This window comes from Dipodomys merriami, unplaced genomic scaffold (genome assembly GCF_024711535.1).
Source record: "Dipodomys merriami isolate MVZ:Mamm:240054 unplaced genomic scaffold, mDipMer1.0.p SCAF_3, whole genome shotgun sequence".
Classification (NCBI taxonomy): domain Eukaryota; kingdom Metazoa; phylum Chordata; class Mammalia; order Rodentia; family Heteromyidae; genus Dipodomys; species Dipodomys merriami.
The window spans coordinates 31,611,328-31,617,327 of record NW_027204492.1 but is presented as its reverse complement, the minus strand read 5'-3'; the positions used below and the strand labels follow the sequence as shown (position 1 = coordinate 31,617,327).

The window sequence follows — 6,000 nt, the reverse complement described above, 5'->3', positions numbered from 1 at the left end:
GCTGTGATCTGAGGATCGTGGTTCAAAGCCAGCCTGGGCAGGAAAGTCCATGAGACTCTTATCTCCAATTAATAACCAGAAAACCGGAAACGGCGCTGTGGCTCAAGTGGTAGAGCGCAAGCCTTGAGCTGAATTGCTCAGGGACAGTACCCAGGCCCAGAGTTCAAGCCCCATGACCAACGAGGGAGGGAGGGAGGGAGAGAGAGAGAGAGAGAGAGAGAGAGAGAGAGAGAGAGAGAGAGAGAGAGAGAGAGAGAGAGAGAGAGAGAGAGAGAGAGAGAGAGACAGAGACAGAGAGAGAGAGAGACAGAGACAGAGACAGAGACAGAGAGAGAGAGAGAGAGAGAGAGACAGAGAGAGAGCAGAAAGAATTCAAAATATTTTAACTGTCAATATAAAAAAATAAGGCCCTCCCACGGTATAACCCCTGCTTTCATTGTATTTGATGTTTGTATAATTTGTGGAGGGGAAGGAAAAAACAAACCATTGAAATAGGGATACAGGTGGACCCATTGCAACAACGAGATGTATAAGTTGATGTTGAAAAACGAACTTTACAACTTTGGCTGGGGGGAGGCAGGGAGGTGGGGGAGATGGGTAGGGATGGGAAGGGGAAACAAAGGAGGAAGCAAAAATGCTTGATAAGAAATGTATTCTTTAGCTTGCCCGTGTAATTGTAACCCCTCTGTACGGTATTTTCACAATAAAAAAAAATAAGGCCCTGAATTCAAGTCCATACCAACAAAAATAATGATAATAATAATAGTTGTCATTTTTTTATCTTTTGCCAGTACCAGGGCTTAAACTCATGGCCTCAAGCTCTTTCTCATGCTCAGCCTATTTGCTTATAGTTGGCACTCTACCACTTGGGCCATACCTCCAGCCCAGCTTTTTTGCTGGTTCATAGGAGATGGAATCTCATGAATGTTTCTGCCTGAACTGGTTTCAAACCATAATTCTTTGATCTCAACATCATTAACAGTAAGGATTACAAAGTGTGAGTCACTAGTACTAGGATCATTTATTCTTTTTTGTCTTTGTATAAATCAAGGAGCAATACAAGTCAGTCACATCTGATTTCAAATGCTCTGATATTCTTCACTGATGGGTGCTGGTTCAAGGAAGACACTCTAATGATGTTGGTTAATGCAATAAAGATATGTGTTCAAGGAGATGCAATGATGTATAGATTGGGTGCATAGATGTGTACCATCAAAAGAAGCAGAAAGCTGAGAATAAGACAAGTTACTTTTAAACAAAGAGTTTTAATTAAGTCAAATTGGAGAAACATAAACAAAAGTGTTTAATAGATCACTCAAAGCAGAGACAGGACCAGTAAATGTGAATGATGAGAGACAAACACTGGAAACGGTGAGTGGTTTTCTGTGATAACAATGCCATTCATGGAAGCTCCATCTTCATCGTTGGTATGAAACCTAGGAATGGGATCACAGTTTTAAAAGCCTAAAGAGAACATTACTAAACTCAAATGTCTAGTTGTTCTTTTTTCTGAATGATCTTTCAGCAATGTAATTTAAAGAGAACTTTCGGATAAAGGACTTTTCATTTAACAAAGATGTTTCTGTATAACAAGCAATTGTGAAAGAATGTTAATCTCACCAGGCAGTATCCATGAGGATATTGGAACCATCTAGATAAGATGCTATTTGTATTTGACTTGTGCCTTAGGAGAAAATTTTCAATTACTCTATGGCTTTCCATATTTTTTTTTATAATTTAAGTTCCCCAAAAGAGATTTAAACTGCTACTTTGTGAATCAGCCACATTTGAATCTTTGCACTGAAAAATAACATTTTCAATTCAGCATTTGAGATTTGTGTAATGTTGTTTTTAAAACTAAGTTTAAAAGTAGACATTCTCTTCTTAGGGTGTTGGAGCACATATAAAGGTCTAAGCCCTTGAGGGCTTGGTTCTTCAATATTACCACATTCTGTCCTGATGATATGGTACCTTATGCCTCCTCCATAGCATCTTCGGCTTCTCTATAGCTCTATTTGATTCTAACAGCAGTTTAATGTATGTTGGAAAATACAAGTAGCGCTGGCTCATGGGAGTAAATTTCAATGTGCAGATAACCTAGAACTGAAGAGGCTTGAATCAAGTATGAAGCATAAGAAGACATGAAAAACTGAGCACCAGTAGCACATGTCTGTAATCCTAGGTATGGGGCTTAGAATGTGGCCTAGTGGTAGAATGCTTGCCTAGCATACAGAAAGCTCTGGGTTCCATTCCTCAGTACCACATAAACAAAATGCTGGAAGTGATGCTGTGGCTCAGGTGGTAGAGTGCTAACCTTGAGCAAATGAAGCTCAGGGACAGTGCCCATGCCCTGAGTTCCACCCCTAGGACTGGCAACAAAATCAAAAACAAAAAAAACAATCACACTGTAATCCTAGCTACTCAGGGGGCTGAGATCTAAGGATCCTGGTCAGAGCTAACCTAGAGCAGGAAACATGGTGAGACTCTTATCTCCAGTAAACCAGTAAAAAGCCAGAAAAGGAGCTGTGGCTCAAGTGGCAGAATACTAGTCTTGAACAACAACAACAAAATGCTAAGGGAAAGTACTCAGTCCCTGACTTCAATCCCCAGAAGTGGCACACACAAAAAAAATAGAAGAAGGGGGGGAAGAAGCCATGAAAACAAAGGCCTGAAATGGTAACAACAGAAAAAGTTGGAACGTGACCAAGGTCATGTCTAGGAAAATGCTTTTTTCATCGTGTTTGGAGGGGAACAAACCAATTGGGATGTCAAGACATATTTCTGTTATAACTAGTCTAGAAACATAGGTTTATGTCTGGAGCCAGTTATAAAAACCTATTTTTCTTTAGTTACCAAGGCCTAATAGTTATCCTGCCGGGCTTGTGGGAGGTTGAAATAAGAAGACAGCTGGGGGGTTTAGCTGAATGATATCGTGCTTGCCTAGCATATGTGAGGCTCAGGGTTCCATCACAGCACTCCAAGGAGGAGGAGGGGGAGGGGAGAAATAAGAGTGGGAGGAAGAGGGGGAGGCCGGAAAGGGAGAGATGATAAACTTGGTGGGCTTGTGACAAATGACAAGTGATTTCCCTGGCCATATTCTCACTTGTTTCTCCGAATATTGTTTGGAACCTGGATATGGTGTGACTGTCCTCCCAAACCTCCTTGTTGGAAATCAGGTCAATCAACTCTAAGGATAAAAACCTTCAACCTGTGAAGAATGGTGATGAGTAAATGATAACAGAAATGGGAACTATTCTGTTACATGGGTACTTCTGACATTTGAGCCCAAGAATGTGTGTAAAAGAAAATAAACAAGGGCTGGGAAGGTGGCTCAGTGGTAGAGCGCTTGCCTTGCATGCTCAAGGCCCTGGGTTCGATTCCTCAGCACCACATAAGCAAAAAGAAAAAAGCCGGAAGTGGCGCTGTGGCTCAAGTGGTAGAGCACTAGCCTTGAGCTGAAGAGCTGAGGGACAGTGCCCAGGCCCAGAGTTCAGGCCCCACGACCGGACCCAAAAAAAAAAAAAAAAAAAAAAAAAAAAGAAAATAAACAAGCCTCAGACACCTTTCTAGTTAACATCTCCAACACTCTGCTCTCTGAAAGTGTGAAGATGTCAAGTTTGTGAAGGGAATTGGAAAAGAACCATAAAATTTCTTCTTCAACAGGGTGCTGGTGCCTAGGTACTTAGGAAGCTGAAATCTGAGGATTGTGGGTCAAAGCCAGCCTGTGTAAGAAAATCCATGAGACTCCTATTTCCAATCAATCATCAGAAAACCGGAAACAGAGCTGTGGCTCAAAGTGGTAGATGGCTAGCCTTGAGCAAAAGAGCCCAAGGACAGTGCAGAGACCTTGAGTTCAGGCCCCATGACCAAGGACAACAAAAACTAATTCCTCTTCAGAGCTGGGTTCCCATGTCCCATGCCTGTATTCCTACCTACTCAGGAGGCTAAGATCTGAAAAATGAGGTTCAAAGCTCAGGAAAGTCCATGAGACTCTTATCTTTAATTAAACACCAAAAAAGCCAGAAGTAGAACTGTGCCCAGGCCCTGAGTTTAAGCCCCAGGACCAATATACACAAAAAATTTCCTCTTTGGAAAACAATTAGCTTCCTGAAATAATCAAACATGCTCCCTGAATTAATCAAACATATATATTTGACTTCCCTGAAGTAATCAAACACACAGACTTCTCTTTCCTTGCTTGTATTAGCCACTAAGAGGAAACAATAACCATTTAGTATCAACTAATGCTTTTTAATGAAGTTCACAGAGAAAAAAACTACAGCTAAAGCCAGAGGGAACAAGAGTTTTTATTATTGTGGTGTGCAAAAGAACATTAATGGACTTCTCACAAAGCATGTATTTGTCAGATTATTTTATGTATACTTCAGTCTATATTCTGGATGTTTTATTTAATACTACCAACTTGTCTTAGTTGTGTTGTTCATTCTCAAAATTATTCAGAATTAAAGACAGGAAATGTAGTAGTTATGATTACAAGTCCTAAACTGGGAGCCAGTGGCTCAAGCCTATTATGCTAGTTATTCAGGAGGCTAAGATCTGAGGATCATGGTTCAAGGCCAGGCAGGAAAACTATGTAAGGAAAGATCCAGCTTGTGGGAAAAAAACCTCACATCTGATGGACAGAAGTTATTAGGTATAGATTTTTCATAGAGAAATTTGTAGCTTAAATGTAATGAAATTGCCCAATTCATAAGTTAAAAGTATTTGGAGGAAGGTTTTGGGGGATGTGATTAGTATTAGTTGATGTCATGACAGATAGGTCTTCCATATTAGTATAGTAGCTTAACAATAAAACAAGGACCAAGCTAACATATTTACAGCCAGGTGCTGGTGGCTCATGCCTGTAATCCTAGATACTCAGGGGGCTAAGATTTGAGATTGTGGGTCCAAGCCAGCACCAAAAAGAAAAAGAAAACCCATACTTGGTCTGTCTCAACATGTGACACATTCTGCCACGTTGATGCAGCAAGAAGGCCTTGGCACATACTGGCACCATGCTCTTGGACTTCCCAGTAAATAAACATCTATTCTTCATACATTACCCAGCCCCCAATATTTTGTTATGACCACAGAAAATGTACTAAGGTCATAAATATTACTGCCTTATGCCTAAGTTTCACTAAACTTATGACTTAGTTTTGTGGGTTTTATTTGTTTCCTTGTGAGAAAGAGAATCATAAATCAGTGCTTTCATGACTCTATCTATCCTCTTGTACTTTCTAGGAAGATCACTCCTATTTCCAACTCAAACATTCCCAATTCTCAGTGTTTTACTCATCCTGCGAAATTCTAGAAAATCAAGTTACTTCACAAGATCTCTAGGGTCTGGTACTTTGGTTTCCCATTTCTTTTCTTCTAGAATTTACACCTGGGATGTATATTGTCATGGCTAATGACTATGAAAGCAAGAGTTACTGCTGCCTACTAAAGGAATGACCAGTATCCCTGCATAGGTTACCAGTCCTCAACACCTATTATCCCAGCACTCAGGAGGTTGAGGCAAGAGGATCAAAAGAGTAAGATCATCTGGGAACACATTGCAAGTCCTTATTTTAAAAGAAGAGCCAGGTAACAGTGGCTCACACCTGTAATCCTAGCTACTCAGGAGGCTGAGATCTGAGGATTGCTGTTTGAAGCCAACCCCAGACAAGTAAATCTGTAAGATTCATCTCCAATTAACCAACAAAAAGCCAGAAGCTTGAGTTGTGGGTCAAGTGGTAGAGCATTTGCTGTGAAGACAAAAACTCTGGGACATTGCCTAGGCCCTGAGTTCATGCCCCAGGACCATCACAAAAGAGGAGGGAGAGGAGGAGAAGGAGGAGGAGGAGAAGATTTAGCAGTGAGACCAATCTCTTTCCCAGGTTATTGACAAAGCTGTTGAGCCTGAGTTTGCTGACTTTAAGGGGGACTGGAGCAGCAGATATTATGCCTGGCTTAACGTCTAACCAAACATCTTATACAGGTCCAGCTACCCTCGAG

The 6,000-nt window shown here is 41.0% G+C and overlaps 1 long non-coding RNA gene across 1 annotated transcript in view; it reads right to left on the bottom strand.

Annotated features, from left to right (window-relative positions):
- Window positions 1-1,375: 1,375 nt before the first annotated feature.
- Window positions 1,376-6,000, bottom strand: part of LOC138840118 (uncharacterized) — a 43,595-nt gene continuing 38,970 nt past the window's right edge. The window contains exon 4 of the long non-coding RNA XR_011376041.1: window positions 1,376-1,436. This is a non-coding gene — a long non-coding RNA (uncharacterized lncRNA). The remainder of the gene's footprint in view (window positions 1,437-6,000) is intronic.